The following is a 27,228-nucleotide window of genomic DNA, read 5'->3' as shown; positions in this document are numbered from 1 at the left end:
CATTATTTGGAGCTTTATAGTACTAACATAATGTTATAGAGAGTAGATAAGGCCTAACCTTGATGTGTAAAAGATTGGTTATAACCCTTAAAGGGGCAACTTGATCCTAGTATTGTAGCTTCAAATCGAGGTCGATCATCACATTCAAAGAGCAACCACTTTTTACTTTCTTGTTTCATCAGCAGTAAAATGACTAAGAAAACTACTTTAAGCTAGATGTTAATCCATCAAGGTAAAAATAAGTCTTTGAAAGATTACATTATGGGTTTTAATGCGAAAGCTCTACAAGTGAAAGATCTCGAGCAAACGGTCACTGTAGCCACATTGACCAGTGGACTTAGTGACAGAAAGTACCACTTGAAGCTTACCTTATCTTTAGAGCCACCAAAGATGCTAGTTGACATCTTACTTGTGGCAAAAAAAAATACATAAACACTAAAGCTACTATGAAAAACCGTCGAGGTGAGAGAGGCTTACCTCTCTTCCTCTGTTGAAAAAAAGGTCAAGAATTTTATGATCCTCCCCCAAGAGGGAGACAAAACAGAGCCAAGAACCCGAGTAGAGAAATGAACTACACTGCACTGAACATCTCTTTCGAGAGAATTTTAATGCAAATAGAAAAAGACCTAGAGCTTAAATGATCGAAACTACTAAGATAGAACATAAAGAGGGACCCAACCAAAAGATACACCTTTAATCGATGCATCGGCAATAATAGAAAGAACTGTATTGACCTAAAGAATAAGATAAAAAGTTTAATGATGAAAGGTCAACTGAAAAAGTTTGTAGACTGATAGAGACAGGGTCAAGATAGGTCTGACAACAGAAAAGAGGATCACAGAGAAGAGCTAGTGAAAAATGAGAGGGACAGACTAAATGAAAATCGAGGTGATGAAAACCAGATAAATGAGCAAGAAGAGAAAGGTCGACCAATAGATAATAGGCCCATTGTAGGCATAATCAATGTGATTACTGACGAAAGTTCCACATTGGCCAAGAAAAAGTTTGACCAAAGAATGATCATGTCTATAGGGTCTTCAATTAAGAAAAAAAAGAGCTAGAAAGATGAACTAATCTCCTTCACATAGAAAGACATGGAGGGAATCCAATTCTTATGTCATGACACCATAATAGTTATTGTTGTTATATATAATTATGTGGTAAGAAGATTTTATTCAATAGTGGGAGCTTGACTGGCTTTTTATATTATGCCAGAATATTGAAAATGGGAATCAAAGAAGAGATGTTGAAGCCATTTATAACCATACTAATTGACTGAACAATTAAGTTGTTGATCATATTACGAAATGAGTCGAGAAACATTATCTCGATTTTCGAGTTTATGATGATAAATATGCCTTCAATCTTCAACATGATATTAGGCCAACCTAGCCAATTTATTATGTGACTAATCGGCTTAGTTCCTCATTTAAAAATCAAGTTTTTAACACCAAACAGGGTTGAAGAGGTCAGAGAAGATCAATCCACGATGCGATAATGCTATTTCACAATAATGAGAGGTAGGACTGGGTAGATTGACAATTCAGCTAGGGAAAAAGAGTTAGAAAAGATAGAAAAGATTGACATAAAGATCAAAAAAGTGAAAAAAGCAAAGCAAAGTGACCTCGGTAAAGAGTAGTAAGAAATCGATGAAAAAAAAATACATTTTTAAGCCATTTCTTAAGCTCTCTATTTGTGTAAGCTATTTTTACAATTTTTAAACAGACTTACAAAGTCAAGTTCTTAAGCCAACATGCACATTTGTCAACAAGATTGAGTGATTCAGCTAGCCAAAAGAAAATCTGAAATATAAATCTACATTTTTATTCAATTTACTTTCTACTACATACTATTCTACTAACAACTAAAACCAACTACCATATTGAGATCTATCTTTCTTGCAGGAAACAATCTCGACCTAATTGAACAGAAAAAAATAATAGATCAAAGATCCTAGGTTGATGACAACAGACCAGAACCGATAAAGGAACTTATTTCTATGTTGTTCTGAGATAATAATCCTAAAAAATATAAGCAAATTGGGGCCAAGCTAAACAACAAGAAACAACTAATTCAGCTACTAAAAACCAATGCCAACTTGTTTGCATGGGTTTTATCATATATGTCAGGGATAGATCCCAAGGTAATGATCTACAGGTTATATACTGACCTAAATATAAAGCCAGTTCAATAAAAAAAAAAAAGACATTTGCTCTTGAAAGATAAAAAATGATAGAGTAAAAGGTCAGTAAACTACAAGTAGGCTTTATTAGGAAAGTATATTACCCCGATTGGATATCCAACATAGTCATGGTAAAAAAACATAATAAAAAATGAAAATGTGTGTCAACTTTACCGACCTCAACAGAACTTGTCCAAAAAATAATTTTTCTCTTTCTAACATAGATCAGCCGATTGATGACAACACTTAACGTGGCTTACTCAGTTTCATTTACACCTACTTAGGCTATAATCAAATCAAAATGCTAAAAAAAGATAAGAAAAATTAGGTTTTACAACAGAAAAAGTTTTTATCGTTACAAGTCATGCCTTTTGGCTTAAAAAATACAAGAGTGACCTGCTAAAGATTGGTTAATAAGATTTTCAAAAATTAGATTGGCAAAAATATGAAGGTTTATATAGACGACATGATAGTAAATAATAAGAGCCCAACCAAACACCTAAAAGACCTAGATGAGACTTTCAAAGAAATACAACATGACACTTAACCCCAGTAAATACACTTTTGAAAGTCATGTCAAGTAAGTTTTTCAATTATATGATCAATAAAAGAGGTATAGAGGCAAACTCAAAAAAGGTTAACGCCATCATTTACATGAAAGCACCGACTTCAATGAAAAAGGTGCAAAGACTAATTAGGAGAATAGTTGTCTTGAGCAAATTTATATCTAAGTCGACATAATATTGCTATCATTTTTTAAAATCTTTATAAACATCTTAGACTCTAGATAGAAACCCTAGTGTCAAAAAACATTTGAAAAGCTCAAAGAGTTTTTTCCTTCCCATCTTATTCTCTTTAAGCCAAGACTTGACAAAATACTATATTTATACTTGGCTACAATTGACGAGGCTATTAGTTCAATATTGGTTAAGGAAGAAGAAGAAAGAAAGAAGCTGATATACTTTATAAGTAAAGGGTTGATAGGGTCAAAGATAAATTATGCCAAGATAGAAAGGTTGGTCTATACAGTAGTCATGTCAATTAGAAAACTTAAACTATACTTTTAAACTCACACAATCCACGTTCTTACCGATCAACCACTTAGGCAAATTTTACAAAAACTAAAATAGTTAAAAAGACTAATCAAATGGACAATAGAACTCAATGAATATGACCTGTACATGCTTCCAAGGTCAGCTCTAAAATCTTATGTGCTAGTAGATTTTGTTGTCAAAGACACTTTAATTAGGATTGACGAATAGCTCAAAGAGGTTAAAAAGATTAGGTAAAAAGAGATATGGAAACTCTTCGTCGATAGGTCAACCACTAGCCATGATAGTGGAGTTAGCATAAATTTGATCAGTGTAAAAGACTTACAATTTCAGTATACCTTCAATTCGGGTTCAAACTTCCAACAACGAGGATGAGTATAGAGCCCTAATTACCGACCTAAGACTTGTGACTAAGTTGAAAGTAAAAAAATATCATTATATACAGTGACCCTCAGCTGGTGGTTGACTAAATAAATGGAGAATTTAGAGTTAAAAAAAAAGAACTAAAAAAGTACTTAGATAAAAACATTAACTTTTTTGGCCACATTTTCTAAGGCTAAGGTTAGAAAAATACCGAAGTTAAAAAACACGTTAGCTGGTTCATTGTCTAAGTTAGTCTCAAAAATGACGATGGAGAACTCAACTTATGTTTTAGTAGAAGGGCTAACACAAAAAAGTATAAAGAAGAAATTGGTATGACAGATTGAAAAAAAGAGTCATGGATGATCCCGATTAAAACATACCTGACAATGGAAAAATTACTCGAAGATAAGGTATGAGCTAAAGCTCTAATGAGGAAAGTTCATTGATACACCATGATAAAAAAAAATTATACAAGAGATCTTTTAGTTTACCTTACCTAAGATGTGTAGGTGATGAAGAAGCAAACTATGTATTCGAAAAAATACGTAAAGGAATTTATGGTAGTCACCTTAGACTTCGATCACTCACCTACAAGGTATTCAGACAAGGTTACTACTTGCCAACCATCAGAAAGAACATAATTTACCTAATGAAGAAATGTGATAAATGCCAAAGATTTACCTATACATAACATCTTTCATCAACTAAACTGACCTTTATTGTTAGCCTTCAGCTTTTCATACAATAAAGAATGGATGTCCTCAGACCTTTCACCCCGGTCACAGGGCAAAAAAGATTTGTAATAGTTGTAATAAACTATTTCACAAAATGCTCGAAGTCGAGGCCTTGGCTACAACAACAGAAGCTCAAGTTGAAAAGTTTGTTTGGAATAATATAATATATATATATTCAATCTACTTCGATTCATAATAACAGATAATGGTAAACAGTTTGAAAACTAAAGGTTCAAGGAATGATGTTTTATTCTTCACATCAATCCAAGGTTCATGTTAGTCATTCACCCCTAATCTAATGGTCAGGCCAAGGCGACCAACAAGATAATACTTGAAGCTTTCAAAAAGAGACTAGATGAAACTAAGAGCAAATGGGCCAACAAGTTCCTTAAAGTCTCATGGATTTTGAGAATGACCACAAAGGTCTCCATAAGAGAGATTTTTTTTAATCTGGCATTCAGAACAAATGCTACGATGCCTACAAAGATTGGCTTCCTAAGTATTTGAGTTAAGTTTAGATATGAAGAAGGGAACAAAGAGGCCCTTAGAGTCAATCTTAATTTGACAAAAAAGTAAAAAGATGTAGCTCTAACTAGAATAGTAGCCTACCAATAGAAGGTAGCCAACCTCTACAATAAAAAAGACTAATGTAAGAATATAAAGAAGGATTACCTGATACTTAAAAAGGTGAAAGCTTAAAAAGTTAATGACTAAAGTGAAAAATTGACCCCAAATTAGGATGGCCTTTACATTGTTAAAGAGATCATTATGACATGACCTATAAGTTGCAAGATATGAATGGTAATCCCATTTTGAAGACATGGAATATAGACAATATTAAAGTCAACTATCAATAAAAAGACATAAAGTCAAGCTCACACTTTGTAGTTTCAAAAGACATTGATTAAATAAAATTTGTATTTTGACTACTTTACCATGAAAGTCCAGAACTCAAGAAATATTCGAGCTCATACTTGAAAAATAAAAGGTAAAACCTAAGGCAACAGGCCACACCATTGGCCAAGGTAATGAATTATTCGATCTAATCTTAAAGACCTATGAAGTCTTTATAACTAATTTTGAGAAGTAGGTTAACAGTCAAAGTAAATCAAGTTGGGACTTGTGTTAATTCGATCCTAAAGTTAATTTAATGAATTCCTAAATTGATTATTTAAATATGATCAAGCTCACCTTATTCGAGCTACTACTTGTTAATTCTTTGAGATTGATTTATCAAATTAATTTAGTCTGTTTGAACTCATCATTTATTTGAACTAAGACTTGTTGATTATTTGATCCAAATGTTAGATGAAGTCAAAGCATAAAATGAAGACAAAAAGAAAATGAAAGGCTAAGACTTTAATAAAAGTATATTTCTTTTCATGATAGAAGTTTGGTAGAGTGATTCACAATTGATAAATGTTTGTAGAGTGCATTAAATCCAAATTGAGATCTAACAAAAAATCTCAATCTCAAATATGTATGAAAAAATTTTTTAACAAAAAAACAAAAAAAAATCTTTCATTCTTTTCAATCTCTCAACTTCTCAGCAGCAATAGCAGCAACAACAATAAACCCCTCATTAGCTTTATACCAAATGCGGCATTAAGTTCAATGTCTATGGTTACATCCTTATCTTCATCATCCTCTTCCTTTTATCTTTCAAATTATTCTAGAGACTGGTCTTAAGGTTATCTAGCCTAATATCGGAGAGGTCATGGTTAGAGATGGTAATAGGTCAAGTTGAGGCAAGTTTTGCTCATCCCGAACTCGATTCAACTTTATAAGCTTAATACCTTAATCGACCTGACCTGATATTAAAATATTATTTTTATACTTGAACCTAATTCGCATATGTTTAAACTGTGATTCGATTTGAAATTAATAAAATATTAATTTTTTAATATAAAATATTATTTTTTAAATATAAATATAAAATTAAAGAAATATATATTATAAATACATATAAATATAAAATTAAATAAATAATAAAAAATAATATATATAAGGTCGAGACGAGTTTGCATAAAACCCAACCTTGACTTGTTTTTCAATAATACCCGATATAATCTGACTTAAAACCCAATTTTAAAAAAAAAACCAACCTTATAGGGTTGGGTTAAGTCAAAACCTGATGAATACGAGTTGGATTGCCAACCCTAGTTGAGGTTTAGACTTGTATACTTGAACAACAACTCATCCTTGCATAGCTTGAAGGTGTTGAGGACATTCTTATGAGAAAACTCAACCTAAAGATCAAAGTATCTTTGAGAAGCCATGAACTTTTTAATGACGACCTTATTGATTTCCCTATTTACTTCCTCATTGACCTTTCCCTCAGTCTCAAGCTTAAACCTCAACTTTGTGATCTCAACCTAAGCCCCATTGTGTTTGAGCTCGATTTGTTCTTTTATGGACTCAGCCAAAACCTTCTGCACTTGTATCTCCTTTAACTTAGCTATCAAGTCATCAACCCTTTTTCCTTTGGTCCTCTTTCTTTTTATGCAAGGCAAAGATGTTGGACTTGAGTTTGGTAATGATGACGTTATTCTTATAATTCTCATGAGCAAATTTTTTAAGGTCTTGCTCAATCTTTAAAAAGTAAGCTAAAGCTAGGTAGGCGTGGTGCATGCCTTCACTGGCTACATTGGAAGCTACATTGGAAGGAATGACTAAAAGTTCATCTGAAACTACAAAAAGAAAAATAGAGCTTATATTTGAAAAGTAGTGGGATATACCAAACAATATAAAAACTGAGCTAAAATATAAAAAACTTATTTACAATTCTTTGTCCGAGCATGCTTGTGTAAACACTAAAATAGTAAATAAATATTAATCCAAGTAAAAATAGAATGTTTTATTTAATTTTTATTAATAAAAAACAAACCAAGTTACGAAAATAAAGCTAGAACCCAAATCACCTAAGAAAACAACAATAAAAATCCCTTCAATAAAATTTGATCATACATAAAAATGGTATGAGAATCTAAAAAAAATAAAATAAAACATAGGTTTTAATGGCAGAGCCATAAAAGGAAAGGGAAAAAATGAATTTTACCTAAAAATACAAATAAACTTTTAGTAGATAAAAGCAAACCCCAAACTCTAAATGATTCAAAAAAATAAATTTCTTTTCAAGTGCTTAAATAAACCCTAATCCAAATGCATTAATTAGATCATTGAAAGGCAAAAGTAGAAGGCTAGACCTAAAGCTTTAAAATAAGAGGTAGATGGACGCATAAAGAAGAGAATAACCTGAAGAGAAAAAGATTAAAAAAAAAGATTATATGAAGAAAGTGCTCGATGAATAAGGAAAAAAGGAAAATGAAATAAAAGAATTTGGACAAAAGTGGCTCTAAAATAAAAGAAAGAAAATGAAATTTAGCAGGGCTTGCAAAAATAAATGCCACTAAATTATTCTAAATAACGATGTTTTCATTAATAAATGCCATGAAATCCTAGTAAAAATAGTGTGCCCATTTTTTTAAAAAAATTAATTTAATTTATTTGTAGCATTTATGTCAATAAACGCCATTAATTTTTATTGATTAGTGGCATTTTTAGTTTCAAACGTTGCTAATTTTTACTATTTAGCGACTTTTTATGTTGCAAACATTGCTATATGAATATTTAGTAGTATTTATGATAAAAATGTCGTTAACATCCTAAAAACACAGAACCTAGTGACATTTATTAGTAAAATGCTACTAAAAAACTACCATTGTTTTCCTATTTTCTTGTAGTGTCCTTTGAGAGACTGTGACCTTCGTAAAGTTCCTAACTATGTCAACATTTTTAAGCGAATTCTCATTGACATCAAACTTCAGGCTAGTAAAGAAGTGCTTCAAGGTGAACCTTAAAATTTGGACCTCGAGATTCACTAGGGAAAGAAAGCCTCAATCTTCTGCTTTTTGGAAAGAGAGGCCATCAGACCCACTTTTTAACTTTTGCTTATCTTTGACGCTAACAAAAACCCAAGCTACAGAGTTCGACTTCTAAGAAATAGGAGGATCAATTATTTTAATCTCTATAGATAAAGCCCTGAGTTGGATGGGCTATTTTTTACCCTTTTTCAGCCACGATTGGTGAAGAAATTTACGAAAGTTAAAGGCTTTAGATGGTTGATGTTGTTAAATATATCTGTAAGATGAACTACATGTTAGAAAAAATTTACAAAACAAAATATCCTATGAGGTTACCTTAAACCTATCCCAGTATCTGGTCTTATTCACTACTTCAGGGAAGGTCAACTTGTATGCATCTATGACTAGCTCTCCCCTCTTGATGAACTCCAAACTCTGGTCTCGAGCATTAAGGCAGTTCATGGTGAGAGGAACAGGTTCATCTTAAAAAATCTTGGACTTATTTAAAACCTCTTACATGTTGGGCTCTTTATTTTCATTTTTATTTTTATTTTCTTTCTCAACATAAAAGAAAAGTAGTTTTAAATTTTTATTAAACTCAGGTAGTTTGCAAATATCTTTTTAGCTGGACGAGCTGTTATGTAGAACCACTTCTTATCGTGTGGATGTTTCTTAACTAAAAAAACTCCTTGAATAAAAGGGAGAAGGAAGAATACCTAAGTTTCTGCAAAGAATGATTAAGGCTATTATATACTATAAAGAATTTAGAGTAAACTGAATGATAGTTAAATTATAAGAAAGAAAAATTTAACAATAAAAAAATGTATAGGAAACCTTAGATAAGCCACATGGAATCCCAATATGATAGCCACATCATTTTTCTGTCAAATAATTTGAATGAAATATGTTAAGTGATTATATTTGGTACATTTAACAAACTTTAATGTCTTTGTTGACACAAATTAAAATTGAGTGATTTAAATGAGAATGAGAATATAGTTCAATGACCATAGATAAAATTTATTCCTAATCCTAAATCATATATTTACTAATTGAAATTTATATTAAATTAAATAATGCATAGTGTTTGAACCAATAAGCACAAGCATCATGCATATGCTGCATAGTGAAAAGAGCATCAAGATCAGGTGGTTGGAAATAGCCGTTCTTCAGTGGCTTCCTCTTTGCTTCGCCTTAAAATTTCTTCCTCGGCAGCGTGGACATTGAAACGCCTATGGAAGCGGATGCTTTGCTGTTGTATAACCTTTTTCTGTAAAATCGAATTTCTTCATTTCTAAAAAAGCAAGAATTTCAAGATTCAAGAATAGCTAAAATCTGGAGACTTGCAACGATGTATATAAAAATAAAAAAGAGTTGAATTTTGTTGAAATTTTTGAAAATTTGAAAAATTGGTGGGAGAGGAAAAAAAATAAGGACATGTTTGTGGGATCGTGAGTTGCTATTGAAATGTAAGACCGGTGAATTTTATACATACAGTGGGGACGCATGACAGATAAGTAGAGTCGTTTAGGTCGACGTGACGGATAATGAGTGGGTTAGTTAATCTACGTGTGGTACAGGTGGCCTACTACGAGCCACGTTTATTTGATTATAGGTAGGGGTGTAAATGATACATTAGTACTCATAAGTTATTCGGATTCGATTCAAAAAAAACTCGAATTCGGTTCGATTATTATCGAGTTGAACTCGAGCTCGAGTAGCTCGACTGCTCGATCGAGCTGAATTTGAGTAGTCTTATATCCGATTCGAGTAACTCGCGAACCCAATCGAGCTTTTATATTTAAATATATTTTTATTATTTTAATTAATAAAATATTTCAAATTCGAGCATAAATAATCGAACTCTTGTCAAGTATAGAAATCGAGCTTATTTTTACATATTAATCGAGTTTAATCGAGTGAGCTCGAGTAGCTCGAATTCGATCATGAATCGAGTTCGAAGTTGAAAAATAAAACTCGATCGAGTTCGAGCCGAGTATCGAGTCCCGAATTATGAGTCAAGCTCCACCTTCTCGAGCTTCTCACTGTATCAGTTCGACTTAACTCTACACCCCTAGTTGTGGGGATTTTTCAAATACGGCAGCACCCAACTTGGGTCGGCGTTTACGCGGGAAAATTGTTTGCTTGATTTTTTTTAACTAGAAAGGAACCTACGTAGTGTCACAGGTAAACTGTGAAAATTCATATAATCATTTTTTGTTTTATATAAAAATTATCTATCATAATTCATATTAATATAAAAATATATAATATATTTTTTTATTTATATAAAACTCATATATTTTTATTAAAATTTTAATTTGTATTATTTGTATTTTTTTTATTATTTTTATATCATATCATCTTATAATGTTTTGAACTATTTATTTAATTACGGATAAAAAATTTTTATTTTACCATATTTTTTATCAAATTTTTTGCAAAATTGATCAAATTAAAAAATCAAAAGGAAATTAAAAAAATTAAACGGAGATAAAACATATATATGTTAATTGGCTACCTTTTCTAATAAAATTAATCTAAAAACTACTAAAAACAAAGAAACGTAAAAAATGAAAAAGTTGAAAAGAAACTAAAAAAGAGAAAATAAAAGGTGCTACATTGGTATCGAGTATTGAATTTAAAATAAAAAAATTAAATTATAGTAAAAAGAATTACATTATTAATATAATATATATGTATAAAACTAAATAAATAATAAAATAATATTTTATATACACCTTGAATTAAGTTGAAACGAAGTATTATAAATATGTTTCTAATTTGATCTTATTTGAAAAAAAAAAACTCAACCCATCTAATTAAATTTTGACTTTTAAAAATCACTCATTTATTTAAGATGAATCCCATGAGATACAAAATATTTTGACATCTTGTTAGTTAACATCTCTTGTTGCAGAATTTATTTATAAAAAAAATAAAAAAGATAAAAAAAGTTCAAATTTGCTACAATCCTAGATATATCGTAGTTTTTTTTTTTTTTACAAAATTAATTTTATTAAAAAGAGAAAAAATGGAAAAGAAAAAAAATTAAAAAAGTGAAAGTAAAAAAATTAAAAAAGGAGAAAAAACTCATCAGAGTATTACATAGATATCCCAACTGAATAAGATTTATCAAATGCAAATTGTTTTGCCATTACTATGAACTAGCTCATTTGTTGCAAAATTTATCAAATAAAAATTTTGAAAAGAAAAAAAAAAAAAAAGAAGCAAATTAGAGTGTCACATAGGCATCTATATTGTTTTTTTTTTTTCTCAAAACTTATGCAAACAAATGATTAAAAAAAATACAAAAAGTTAAAATAAAAAGAGAAAAAAGGAAAAAAAAAAAAAAAAGATGACATCTTGAGATTTCTAATGAGTGTCAAACAAAAATTAAAAATGAATAAAATTTATATCATAGATGAATGGATTAATGGATTATATTTTAATTATGCATAAATGTATTTTTTTATTAAATTAAAATATTAAACAATAACTTAATTAATATAATACGTATATATAAATATAAATTAAATAAATAATTTAAAATATACTTTAACATATATAATGAATGTAAGATAGAATACTATAAATCTAATTTTGATTCAATATTAATTTTTCATGAAATAAACTCAATTTGATTCCAAATAAAAAAACACACTTATCATATATGAATGAATCAAAACTTATAGGATATGGATTATTTTATTATTCATATCCCTATTAAAATTTTTTAAAATAATAATTTATCAATTGTTTTTATTGTTAATTGAATGATTAAAAAATAAAAAAAAAACGTAAAAACAAAAAAAAAAACGAAATAGGGTGACATTGTACACATAAATTGATTTTTTAAAAAAAATTATCTAATTAAAAAAGATTAAAAAATTAAGGAAGAAAAATTTTTAAAAAGATAAAAAAGCAAAAAAAAAAAAAAAAGAAAAAAAGCAAGTTGAGTTGCCATGCCACATTAGCCATTATGAGTTTTCTTTACAAAATTTGTACTATAAACTTCATTTTTTATTTTAATTTACTTTTTTTCTTTTTTCTATTTAATATCTCTTTTACTTTATATTATGATTTTTTTCGTAGAGCTATTTTAATATTATCAATTAAAAACATCTTTTTTATTAAAACAAATTTAAAAAAGGCTTGTAAAAATTGTCAAATCTTAAATGCCACATTTACACCTCCATTAACTTTTTTTTTTTACAAAATTATTTAATTAAAACAAATATAAAAGGATATTTTAATTATTAATATAAAATTGCCCCTACACATAACAAAAAATATAGTTATAAATATAAAAAATGTTTATTAGATATAAAAAAAGGAAGAGAAAAACTTAAGAAAATGAAAAAAAAATGATGAAAAGCAAAAAAAGTTGTGTTGTCACATAACATAAGTAATAATTATTTTATTTTTTAAAACTTTATATCATGAATTAAAAAAAAAGTAAGGACAAAAAAATAAAATTAAGATGTAAAATTGATACTTTTGTTAATATCGTATTTCTAAAAAATTTCTCTAGTAACAAAGCAAAAGTAACTTAAAAATATATTTTTTTAATAATAATATAAAATGGATCCAATATTTTTGAAAATTTAAAAATATTTATTAAATAAAAAAGGAAAAAATTGTAAACGAGAAAAATTAAAAAGCAAAAGCAACAAAAATAATTAAATTACTTGACAAATGAGATATCTTTGATATCTAGTGAGTTAGCAAAAAATGAAATTTGAAAACTTTATTAAATATATAAAAAAATAAAACAATAAAAAAAGAGAGAGTTTAAAATTAAAAAATTAGAACATGACAAACCATTAACATCACGTGGGTTTAAAAAATATGTAAAAAAGAGTAATTAAGTTTTTTTTTTTTAAGATAACAAAGAGAAAAATTAGCATCAAATAGGTTCAAACAAAAAATTAAAAAATATAAATCAAACATTTAAAAAATAAATAAGAAACAAATGCGCCACCGAAAAAAATTAGCAAAAGAAATCTAAAAGAATAATAGAATAGTGAATCTATCAAACCATAGTTGCTTTCATTGAAATAAAAAAATAAAATACATAAAAAAAAAAAAACTTAACAGAAAAACACAAAAAAGACCCTACAAAAAATTGTGGATCCCATTTTAATTTTTAAAAAACTAAATATGAAACAAAAAGAAAAAATATAAAAAATATATTAAAATTATAAAAACCAAATGGTAGGCCTTGCGAAATAGTGAGCCCTATTGAAAAATACATTAAAAATAAAAAGAAAATTTTCAAAGACAGACTCTTATAAAAAGTCCAACCAAAAAAAAAGTGGGACCCACATTAAAAGTATTTAATAATTAAATTTAAAATTTTAAAATATAAAAATTAAAAAGCTTTTATAATTAAAAATTAAAAAAAAAAGAATGGGCTCGTAAGAAAAAGCTATGGGCCCCATCGATTTATAAAAAGCTTTTATAATAAAAATTTTAAAAAATTTTAAAAATTTGGAAAAAGCAAAAAAATCGACACCTATATTTCAGAAACTGTAGCATTTATATATAAGATTGGGTATACAATCAGGATTTAAGTCGGTGGCCATAAATTGGTGGATTTGAAATGGGCTTTGGAATAAAGAGACCGCAAAGTAGAAAGAAGGGAGTGGGCCTCAATTTGTTGAATCTTGGGTCTAGCATCTGCTTTGACCCAGATAGGCCTCTGGCCACTCGGGCTTCACCATTACTTGGGTCTAACTGTCTAGAACACCAAGATACAGTTCAGCCCATATGAGGATTAGGAAAAATCACTTTAAAAAAAGAAGAAAAAAAATTTAATAAAAAATTACTTCGAATTCCCAATTAACGAGGCTAATAATTCATTTTTCAAGAACATGATAATGTAAAGTGAAAGTAATCATTTTATAAAAATTCTTCCTTTTGAAGAAATCAGAAGTGAGTTTTGAAGGTTAAAAAAAATGTGATACCAATTGAAAATCGGCCAAATAGCATATCAATCATTTCTAGCCAACCATTTAAATTCTAACCATTGAATGTGTTCATAATGATCATAACTCAAGCCAACATTTGCAGCTCTTTGTTAGAACCATATGAATTTGAGCCAACATTTCCAGTCCCCTAACAGTTAAAAGGGACTCTATCCCCCCTGTGCACCCAAAACAATAAGGGAGTCCCTCTTTTGTCTTGAGCTAACATGGGTTTGTTGGTTGCTTGCACTGTCACCTTCCGGGGATTGATTCTACATGGTTCGACACGACGGAAATAACTCAAACTGCTCCATTTTCTCCACGTGAACTTTGACCACGATTGAGGCCTTCAAGACTACTCATTCCTATCACACGTGTCGCTAAATCATTAGCCAAATGGTTCCATATCATAAAGGGTTGACTTTTGAGAAAACGCCCACATAGATTTGGTCTCTTACAAAGTTACAAGACAGCCTGCGCCCAACTTTGGCTGCCTGCTAACCGAAGCACACCACCCCTTTGCTGCAGCAGGCAGCAACAAAGGAAGCTGCTAAACCTGAGCCCACTTTGACAGTCAAAACCAATCTATCTTCACGTTCCAAAGGGTCACCTTTTGTTTTCTAGGATTCACAAAGTCAAAGCCGAATACCTACAAAACGTCCCTCACTCTGGAGCAATTGCTCGGAAATCGTCTCGTATTGAAGATACATGTATATTATTACCCTTTGTTGGTTCTATTTCAGTTTTTCATATGGAAAATGGAACACTTGAGATATTGCCCCTTATTACAAGGATTACATTTTGATTGTCTGCATCTACTAAATGAAAATCAGAGATCTGCCGATTGTATTATTGGTCTAGGTTTTTAGCATGTTGGATGATCAATTCTATTGATGGTTTTGGTATAGTTTTTAAGTTTGTTTTGAAGGTCTTAAATCCAATGTTTAGCCCCTTTCTCGTTGCACTAGAAAAGAACAAGCAAATCATGTGGAGATCAAATCAATCATAATGATTTATTATTGAGTCAACTAATATATGGTACTCATAGGCTTCATTGATATATGGAAGGGACATGAACTTTTGCTTAGTTAATTGTAAGGGTATATATTGCTGGGTTTAAAGCAATAAACACAACAACGCAGAAGTGATATATTATAATAAACTCATAACAATAGATAACAATTAACAATCCAAAATGTAGGAAAAATAGAATACATCAAGATTTATATGAAAAATCTTCAAGTGTAGAGGGAAAAAATCACGGACAACTGAAAAAATCTTCACTATTAACTAATAGACATACAAAATTCTCTTTTAGCTAAAATTAGAACTATTCAACAACTAAAGAGACAATTGGAGAAATTTCACTAAATAGGTGACTCAAAAAATATACTCTAGATTTGTTCCTAGAAAGTTTCAAACCCAATCTTCATAATTCAGAATGTAAAATCTTGAGTTATAAATCTGCAGATAAAATTTCAACTCGATCGGACCTAGAATTAATTTTCATTTAACCAACTCTTCTTTCTTTCTTTTCTCTTTATCTTTTTCGATTTTTCTTTTTCTTTTTTTGGCGCCACACACTTCACGCCAAAACTACCCCTTTTTTTTTATTATTAAGTAAGGCTTTGTTTCATGGCTAAAACAAAAGGCTTTGAGCCTTTAATCGGTCAACTAATTACATGAGACTGGACCCCACAATTTCTGACATATATTTATACATTCTTGAGTGGTTGACTTAAGTAGGTCAAGCTTTTGCTAGCTTTGGTCCACCTTAGAAGCCTTTATCCCATCAAAACAACAAAATTTGCACTTAGGCTTTGGTTGGTAAAATGAAAAGCAAAATAAAAAGGTAAAAAAATAAAAAAATGGAAAGATGGAAATATATATATATATATTAATTATTGTGTTTGTTTGGAAAGATAAAAAAAGTTAAAAGAAAATGTAACTTTCTTTTTATCTATTACGTAGTAAAGTTGAAAAATGAAAGGAAATGACGTATAAATTACATGATTTTATCGTTATAATTTTTTGTAAATTAAAATGAAAAAGAAAATTTTAAATATGGATAATTTTTTAAATATGTAATATATGCTCGCACCTCTTCCATTTCTCTTCTTTTTTTTTTTTCAATTTGGAGTAATTTATTTTTATTAATGATTGTGAAAAATGATAATCATTTCTATTTTCTTTCCTTTCAATTTTCTTTCTTACCAAACACACATAAAATCCATTTTCCTTTCACTTTTTCATCTTTTCCTTTCTATCTTTCTATTTTTCAACTGTGCCAAGCATATCCTTAATAATAAACATAAAGAATTTGGCAAGTTTAAAGTCAATCAACTCAAAATATTGACAGGTCCATCAATGGCAGCTAAGCATGAAAAATGATTGAATATGCCCATCTTGTAATTACTTCCTTTACATGCTAATGAGTGATTCGAAACTAAATTTATATAACTAATAGTGAAAAGCAAATTTAACCAAAATGGTACCTATCAATTTGGTTAGAATCTTCTTATTCAATTTAAAGTAAAGGCACATCAACAACATTTTGGTTATTATATCGTCAGTGTTCTCACATGATTTTAAGAAAAACAATCATGGGTCCAGCCACCTATGCCAGATGTATAAAAAAGAAAATCAAACTAAGCATTCAACATTCTCTCTATTCTATGTTTCCTTTGTTTATTCTCTCATTACCTTCTCTTCTTCTTCACTTCTTCTCCTTTCCTCGTACACCTGACTTGAGCATTGAAGTGCATCTTAAAATATAACCTATTAGGGGTAGTTTTAGATCTAAACGATAAATTGGTCCTTTCCCTCATTAGAAATTGTTAGTTGACAACCAAGGGCTTTTTTTACTTTTAGGTTAACTTGACATATACAGTACCACATCAACTTGGTCACGTCACCAATTTATCCTATAGATCATTTACTTTCCATTTATAAATAGGGCCATTCAAGTATTATTTATCAAGATCCTGATTTTTTTTTACTTTTTTTACTTTTTACTATTTTTTTAACTTTCTGTAGTTGACATCTAACTTAAGCATCAGAGTGCAAATGTAAGAAATGCTTGTTGTCTTTGCTTTTAACCACTATCTTTCTCTCTTATGATTTTAGGGTTTCATCCCTCAACTTAGAGCTTGGCACCAATATTTGGGACACCAAGTACGGGATATACATTCTCTAACCAAGCTAAATAATATGTCACCCAGAAAGAGAGTTCCTAAATAAAGAGAGCCAGCTATCCCAGCTGTCTCAACCTATAGATCGACCTGTATCTCTAATAGGCCCAATAATGAAACAATTTCTAGCCTTAAGTAAACAGATACAAACCATCAAATAAATATTTCAAACCATAACCCTACCATAACCCTTCAAAGTACTTCACCTAGTCACCCTAAAAGATAACCAACAGAAAGACAACTGATCTATGAAGACATTAAGGCTTTCTTAGCCTCTTCGAGCCTACAACATTGGCTAACCTCTAGCACTCACACCTCTATACTGACCTTCACCTAAAAAATAAAACAATCCATTCTTGAACCCTAACAGAACAAAGATTTTGAAACTTAGATACAGGTTACGAAAAAAAAGTTGAAAGGGAAAATTGTGGCTTTCGGTGATGAACTGAAATTCTTGAAGACCTTACCTTTTATCGAGAAGATTGACAAGAACATGCCCTCAAAGAGATTCAAGATGCTAACATTGAAAACTTATGATGGTACAATTGATCATTTTGATCATTTAAAACTTTATAGAACTAACATGATGACATAAAAAGTAGATAAGACTTTTATGTGTAAAGTACTGGCAGCCACGCTCAAAGAGACAGCTCGATCTTGATATTGTAGTTTGACACTAAAGTCCATTACTACTTTCACAGAGCTTAGCCACTCTTTTCTGTTTCGATTTATAAGCAACAGAAGAATTAAGAAAACTATTCTAAGCCTGATCTTTATCCATCAAAATAAAAAATGAGTCTTTAAAAGATTATGTTACACATTTTAACGTAGAAGCTCTACAAGTGAAAGATCTAGAGCAAACAGTTACAATGACCGTCATCACTAGTGGATTTAATGACAGAGAGTATTGCTTGAAGTTTACATTCTTCTTTGAATTACCAAAAAATTAGCGACATGCTACTTGTCACAAAAAAATATATCAATGTTGAAGCTATAATAAAAAATTGAAGTAAAAAAGGCTCATTCCCTTTCTTCGGTTGAAAGAAAAAAATACGATCTTCTCTAAAAAAAAGAGACAACATGATATCCTAGGGTTAAAAACCCGAGCAGACAATGAAATTACATAAAACTATATACCTTTAAAGAGAAGATTTTAATACAAATAAAAAAGGACCTTAAGCTCAGATGACCAAAGCCACTGAGATAGAACACTTGACGAGACCCTAAAAGAATATGTGTATTTCACAAAGACTTCAGCCACAACACTAAAGATTGTGTTAACCTAAAAAATAAGATAGAAAGTTTGATTAGAAAAAGTTAGTTAGGTAGATTTGTAGACCAGCCAAGATAGGATAAGATAGACTAGACTCCATAAGAGAGAATCTAAGAGAAGAACTGAAGAAGAATCAGGGGGAAAACCAAAGGGAAATTAAGGTAGCAAAAAATAAAGGAATGAAAATGAGTAAAAAGGTTTAGCTATAAATAATTGACCCATTGCATGCATTATTAATGTGAAAATTGGCAAAAGTTCCATCTCAGCTAAAAGAAAGTTTTATAATAGGATGATTATGGCCATTGGATCCTTGGTTAAGAAAGAAAAAACTAGAAAGATGAACCGATCTCCTTCAACTTAGAAGATTTGAAAGAGATTTAGTTCCTTTACGATGATACGATAGTGGTCACTATTGTAGTGTACAACTAAGTGGTGAGAAAAATTCTGTTTGATAGTGAAGGTTTGACCAATATACTATACTATGCCACCATATTAAGAATGGATATAAAGAAAGAAATGTTAAAGCCATTCACTGTCACTTTGATCGATTTTAAGAATGAATAAGTGCCAATAAAGAAACTATTAGGCTGTCGATCATATTGGACACCGAGTCAGGGAGCATCACCTTAGTTATTGAATTTATGATGATAGATATACCCTTAGCTTTTAATATGATACGAAGCCAACCTAACTATTTAGTTATGTGGCTAATTGGCTCAGCTCTTCATCTAAAGATCAAGTTTTTGATGCCTAATGAGATTAGAGAGGTTAGAGGAGATCAATCTATGACACGATAATGTTATGTGACGATGATGAAGAGTAAGAATGGAAAGCAAGTTGATAGCTTGACCCAAATCGAAGAACCAGAGAAAGCAAATATAATCGAGGTAAAAATCAAGGAAGTGAAAGAAGCAAAGTAGGATAACTTTAGTAAAGAGCAACATAAAATAAGAAAAAGAAGAGAAATATGCTCTTAAGCTATTTTGAGCTCTTAAACTCCATAGTTATATATACTATAGAGTTTTGTAATTTTGAGCAAACCTATAAAAATCGAGCTTCTAAGTTAGCATATACACATACATGACAAATAAAATCGAGCTTTCATGCTGACAAACATGCATACTTGTGAAACAAGACTGAGCTCTTAAGTAAATTAAAAAAAATTAAAATGAAAATTTATATTTTGTTCGAGTTTTATTTTTCTGCTAAATTATTTCACTAATAATCAACTAATTGTTACGTCGAGATTTATCTTTCTTTCAAGAAATAATCTCAACCTAATTGACCAAAAAACCTCATTGATCAAAGATAAAGAATTGATGACAACTAACCTAGATCGGTAGAAGACCTTGTCTTTATACCATTTTGGGAAGATAATTCTAAAAGAAATATACAAATTAGGGTAAAACTTTACCATAAAAAACAATTAATTTAACTATTAAGAAACTACGCTTACCTTTTGCATGGACTCTATTCGATATGTTAGGTATAGAGTATAAGGTGATGGTCCATCAACTACACACTGATCTTAATAAGAAACTAGGTCAACAAAAAAAAAAAACCTTTACTCAAAGAGATAGAAGGCAATCGAAAAAGAGATTAGAAAATTATTAAAAGTAAGCTTCATTAGGGAGGCATATTATCCTGATTGGATTACCTACTTCAATAGAGCCTATCCAAAAGACAACTTCCATTTTTTTCAATATAGATCAGCTAATTGATGACAACACCGAACATGACTTGCTCAATTTTATGGACGCTTACTCAAATTATGATCAAATAAAAATGTTCAAAGAAAATGAGGAAAAAATAACTTTATAATAGAAAAATATATGTATTATTACAATGTCATGCCTTTTGGCTTAAATAATGCAAGAGTAACCTACTAAAGGTTGGTTAATAAGATCTTCAAAGACTAGATTGACAAAAATATGAAAGTATACATGGCTGACATGATAGTGAAAAGTAAGAGCTTAGCTGAATACTTGAAAGATCTAAAAGAGACCTTCAATATCTTGAAAAAAATACAATATAAGACTAATTCGAATAAATGTACCTTTGGCATCACGTTAGAAAAGTTTCTTGATTACATGATCAACAAGAAAAGGGATAAAGGCAAACCCTAAAAAAATTGAAGCTATTTTAGATATAAAAGCACCAGCTTCAGTTAAAGAGGTGTAAAGGCTAACAGGAAGAATCGTTACTTTGAGCAGATTTATGTCTAGATTGGTAGTATAATGCCTATCATTCTTTAAAATCTTCAAGAATATCTCAGACTTTAGATGGATGCCATAGTGTCAAAAAGCTTTTAGGAGCTTAAACAATTTCTTTCCTCCCTACCTATTTTATCAAAGCTGAAACTCGATGAAATGCTTTACCTATACCTCATTAAACCAATTAGACCATTAGCTCGAATCTAGTTATAAAAGGAAAAAAAAAACAAAGATTGGTGTATTTTATAAATAAAGTATTGATAGGATCTGAAATAAACTATGCCAAAATAAAAAAAATTAGCCTATACAATTGTCATATAAATCAAAAAACTCAGGTCATATTTTTAAACACATACAATTAAAGTCTTGACTAACCAACCACTTAGGCAAATTTTGTAAAAACTAGAAAGATGGACTAATTAAGTGGACGATTGAATTCAATAAATATGACATGTACATACTTCTTAGATCGATCCTAAAATCATAAATGTTAGTAGATTTTGTCACCAAATGCACCTCGACCCAAACTAATGAATGACCCAAAGAGGTTGATGAAATCAAATATGAAAAAATGTAAAAACTTTTTATTGACAAGTCAACTACTAACGAAAAAAGTGGAGCTAACCTAATTCTGACTATTTTAGAAAACCTATAGTTTTAATATGTCCTAAAGTTCAGATTCAAAACTTTGAATAATAAGGTCGAATATGAGGCCCTAATAGTAAGCCTGAAATTGGTGACTGAGCTGAATGTGAAAATACTTTTGTATATAGTAACTCATAATTAGTGGTGCCAAGTAAACGAAGAGTTCAAAGCTAGAGAAAAAGGAATAAAGAAGCACATAAAAAAAATGCTAACTCACTTGATTGCATTCTTCAAGGTGGAGGTAAAAAAATATCGAGGTTAAAAAATATACTGATTGACTCATTATCTAAACTAGCTTCAGAGATGATAAAACTCAGCTTAGGTTTTGGTGGAAGAGCTAGTAGAGAAAAACATGAAAGAAAAATTGGTTGGCCAAATTAAAGAGAAACAATCATGCATGACTATAATCAAAGCATACCTAACAATGGAAGAACTATCCAATGACAAAGTCTGAGCTAAAACTCTAATAAGAAAAGCTTTTTGGTACACCATGATCAATGAGAAATTGTATAAGAGATATTTTAGTTTACCTTGCTTGAGATATGTAGATGAGGAAGAGGTAAACTATGAACTAAGGGAAAGACATGAAGAAATATATGAAAATCACCTTGAACCTTGATCACTTACTTATAAGATACTAAGATAGGGCTACTACTGGCTAACTATAAAAAAATGTATGATCGACTTGGTGAAAAAGTGTGATAAATGCTAGAGATTTGCACATATACAACACATCTCATCCACTAAACTAGTCATAATCATCAGCCTTTAGTTTTTCATGTAGTGAATAATGGATGTTCTCAGCCCATTCACCCCGAACAAAAGGCAGAGAGGGTTTGTTATAATAACAGTTGATTAGTTTATAAAATGGCTTGAAGTTGAGACCCTAACCACCACTACAAAAGCTCAGGTTAAAAAATTTGTCTGAAAGAACATAGTATGCTAATTTGGTTTACCTCGATCCATAATAACAGATAATGAGAAATAATTTGACAACCCAAAGTTCAAGGAATGGTGTGCCAATCCTTACATTGATCTATGGTTTACCTTAATTGCCCACATTCAATGTAATGGGTAGGCTAAGGCCACTAAAAAAACTATATTAGAAGCTTTCAAGAAGAGGCCAGATGAAGCCAAAGGAAAATAGGCCAATGAGCTATCCAATGTATTATAGGTTTTCAAAATTACCACCAAAGTCTCTATATGAGAGATGCCATTTCATCTTGCATTTGGGCTAGATGCTATAGTGCTTGTAGAGATTGGCTTTTCGAACTTATGGGTTGAGTTTGGATTTGAAAAAAGAACCAGAGAGGCTCTTAGGGCTAATTTGGATTTGATTGAAAAATAAAGAGATATAGCTCTAACTAAAATAGTAGCATATCAACAAAAAGTAGCTAACTTTTAAATAAGAGGGTCTAACGTAAAATTATAAGAAAGGCAACCTGGTACTCAAAAAGGTAGAAACCTCAAGAATCGATGACTGAGGTAAAAAATTGGCCTCGAACTAAGAGAGTTACTACATTGTTAAAAAGGTCATCAAAAACACGACCTACAAATTGTAGGACATGAATAACAATCCTATTATGAAGAGATGAAATGCATACAATCTTAAAATTTATTACCAGTAAAAGATGTAAAATTAATATTACAACTGTAATTTTAAAGGATACTTATTGAATAAAAGTTTCAACTATTAACTATATTTAGTATATTATGAAAGTACGGAGTTTGGAGAATATGCCACAACCAAAGGCCAAGCTAATGAGCTATCTAAATTGAATCTTAAAGAATACATTCTTACACCGAACTGATACCTAAAAAATTAAATTTATTTTATTAAATTAGATTCTTAAGTTAATTTAATTTAGCCAAAAGCTAATTTGTTAAATTTAGTTAGCTGATCTCATTATTTTTATCTTTGTTGAGATTTAAATAATTACTTTGATCATATCTTTAAAGTAAAGTATAAGGTAAAAAAAGTAAAGACAGAGTTAAACTTCAAGCAAAAAATGCTTGTATTTATGAAAACATTGTAGTTGAATGATTACAAAAAACCAATTGACAAAAATTTTGTTGAGTGACTCTTTACATGGTATGATATGATAGAAGTTAGTAGAGTGATTTGATCAAAGGTCCCTAAAAGAAATCCAACCTCTCACTTGAACAAAAAATTAATAAAAATATATAAAAGCAAAAAACTCTTCATTTTTTTTTCTCAGCAGTAGCAACCTTTCCTCTTTACTATTCAGCCACAGGCCCAAGAGCAGCATTGAGACCGACGTCCAATATGGCATCTTGATCCTCATCATCGCCACCCTATTCATCATCTTTATCACTTGGCCTTGGTGGTGATCTAGACCTAATGTTGTTCATGTCTATGTTAGAGACATCAATATCAGGATTGAGGAACTTCACCTCATTCAGTACCAAATCAACTACCTCGAAGACATTCTTTATGGCAAAATTAGTCTATATGTTGTAATAAGTCTTAAAGTCTTTCACCGCTTACTCATTGACCTCTTCCTTGGCCTTCTTCTCAGCTTTGAGCTCCAACCTTTACCTTACAATCTAAGCTTGGGCCCATTGAGCTTCTGCTTAGATTGCTATTGAAAATACTCAGCTTAGGCCTTTTGAACTTATGCCTTTTTCCAACTAAGCAATAAAATTGTTGCATTTCTTTTTAAGCTTAGACTTTTGAGAGCTTAGTAATGGTATAATTACTATTGTAGAGGTCTTGAGCATACCTCTTTAGGTCTTGCTCAGTTTTGTGATAGTAAACTAGAGCTTTGTATGTGCTGAGCAAAACTTGATTGGTTGACTGAGAAAGATAGGCCATGAAATTTTTAGACATTACAAAAAAGAAAAACTAAGTTCAGACTTAGGTAAATAATGAAATGCATAAGGCAAAAATTAAGCTAAAAGACATACTTTTTTTGGGGATTTCAACCTTCATGAATTTTTTTACCATCTTATAGTCTTCAAAGGGGTTCTCGTTAGAGTCATACTCTAAGCTAACAGAGAAACGCTCTGAGGTGGGTAGAATGGATTGAAGTGTAGATTTTATCGTGGAAGAGAAAGCTTCGATCTTTCATTTTTAAAAAGGAAAGGCTTCTTGACCTATTGTTACCTTACTTCTATTTGCCTTTCACAATAGCAAAAGCCTAAGCTAAAAAGCTCAATGGTTAAAGAACATAAAGATTTATTTTTTTAGTGCCCTTTTAAAGGAGCACTAAGCTGAGTTGGTTACTTTTTACCCTTTTTTGGCCTCAACACTTGTGCGAATCAAGTAAAATCAATCTTTTTTTAAGGCTTATCCACAAAAAGAGCTAAATGTAAGAAAAAATTTACAAAAATAATTACTTTGTGAGGTTACCTAAAACTTACCCCAATACTTGGTCCCCTTGACTACAGCAGAGAAAGTCAGCTTATAAGCGTCAATTACCAATTTTCCCTTACGAATGAACTCCAAAATCTTATCCCAAACATTCAGGTCGATTATTGTCAAAGTAACAAGATCATTTTTAAAAAACATCAAGCTCATTTATTATCTTTCACACCCTGGGCTTCCCTTGATCATCTGTCTTTTTGATGTAGAGAAAGAGTAATTTTTAGCTTTTTATTAAACTAGGACAATCTAAAAAGATGTTCTTAACTAGCTAAGCTATAACGTAAAGCTAGCTCTTATATGGAAGTGCTTCTTAACTATAAAGAATTCCCTAAATAAAAGGATAGTTGGAAGGATATCTAAGTTTATACAATGAATAAAGAAAGCTATTATATATTCAAAAAAAATTTAGATAGTCAAATTGTAGGAATTAAAAAATTCAGCAAAAAAAAAAATGTAAAGGAAACCTTAAACTAGCCATTACGGAGTCTTAATACACCTAGATCTGGTGATCTTGTAAGAGAAACGTGACTTGACACTCAGTGGTCGGTGCCAATATATTGTATCCTTTCTTTGGAAAGTTGAAGTTAATCCTCAAAGATTATGTATAATGAACAGAGCATATGTTAAGACAGTTCTCGGGATTGACCTTACTTTACAAGCTCTTTATAACGTCCTTAGTGATTGAACCTAAACTACAATAAGTGTAAAAAGAAATCTGGGCTAAGTTTTCTAAATATAATAAGACATCTTCCTCTCTTTTATCTCATTTCTTAGCTTGGTTGAACCTCTTTTTTCACTCGTCGTTGTAATCCTTCTTGTCCTTAAAATCTTTATTTTTAGAATATTCAAAATCTAGAGGAGCAGGATTTCTCATCCAATTATTAACAAAAACCACTACAATTTTGAAGAAAGAAGAAAAACAAGGAAAATCCACAAGCAAAGAGGAAGGATTAGGGATAAAATTCAAAATTAATTTAAAATGTTGGTAGGAAGAGGTAGAAAGAACATAAAATGGCTTAGAAAGAGAAAGAATAACAAAAGAGAAAGAAAGAAGGTCAGCCAAAGAGCGAAATTGATCTTAAACATAAAAGCTAGAAGGTTTTCAAGTTCAAAATCAATTACAGTCACAAACTCATCTATCCCATCATAGACTCACTTTCCCTTAATATGAGCACTCTTTTTAACTCTTTTCTGATCTTTTTTCGTCATTGTGTTCTACCAAAAAGTAAATTTAGAGTAATCTCTTCTTGCAATAAAAAAAAGATTAAATCATCTGCTGCCCAACTTGAAAGTTGACCTCTTATTAGTTCCATCCTATAACTCTCAGCACCATTATCCCCAGAATTAGAAGAAGACATGATAAAAGATAAAGAAAAAAATATACTAAAAAAAAAAGATCGATTGAAAGAAGCTAAAAAATTTTAGGTCGATTAAATCAAGCCAGTTTAAGAGCAAAAAAGTTACAAAGTAAAAAATGAAGGCCTTAAAGGGCCATTTGTATAACCAACACAAAGATCAAATGAATGCTTTAAATCATGCCACATGTCTCAGATCTAACTGAAGATGACCGCTCATATTCTTGGCCAAACTTATATGGCCTTCCAAATTAAATGTCTCTTATTAAAAACCATGAGTTTAATGAAAGATTTAGTTCAACAACCAATATGAGCAACCTTTTCACACTTAAACCCAAAATCGAGTTGCCTATGTTTTATAGTGAAAATCCTAAAGGGTGGATAAGGAAATGCAAGAAATACTTTTTTATATTTGCCATAGTTGATCACCTAAAGTTAGAAGTAGCAACTATGTATTTGTCTAGTAAGGTAAAAAATTGGTTTGATGGATATTTGATGCAAAAACCAAGAGTGACCTAGCTAGAATTTACTCATGATTTGTGTTTAAAGTTTTGTGATAAAAAAACTATTCTGATGTTTTAAAAGAATTCAATAAACTCTTACAAAAATTCATTGTATAAGACAATCAAGAGAAATTTAAAAAACTCAAGTTGTTTATGTTACAAAATAATCTTTATTTAGATAAAGCTTATTTTATTGCCAGCTTTGTAAGTAAATTAAAAGATGATAATAAACCTAGAATGAAAGCTTGTAACCTTCTAACTCCTTGTTTAGATTAAGCTTATTTTATTTTTAGCTTTGTGAGTGGATTAAAAGATGATATTAGACCTAGAATGAAAGCTTGTGACCCTCTAACTTTGGTTGCAATATTAAGACAAGCTAAGCTTTATAAGCTATCTTTAGAAATTTAGCACAAAAAGATAAAACCACATATCAAGACAACCCAATTTCCAAACACCAACTACCATTCCAAAAATATCTAGTCCTTAAAACACCACAT

This window comes from Durio zibethinus, chromosome 1 (genome assembly GCF_047325235.1).
Source record: "Durio zibethinus cultivar Kanyao isolate XHJ-2024 chromosome 1, ASM4732523v1, whole genome shotgun sequence".
Lineage (NCBI taxonomy): Eukaryota > Viridiplantae > Streptophyta > Magnoliopsida > Malvales > Malvaceae > Durio > Durio zibethinus.
Note: the sequence above shows the minus strand (reverse complement) of the source record.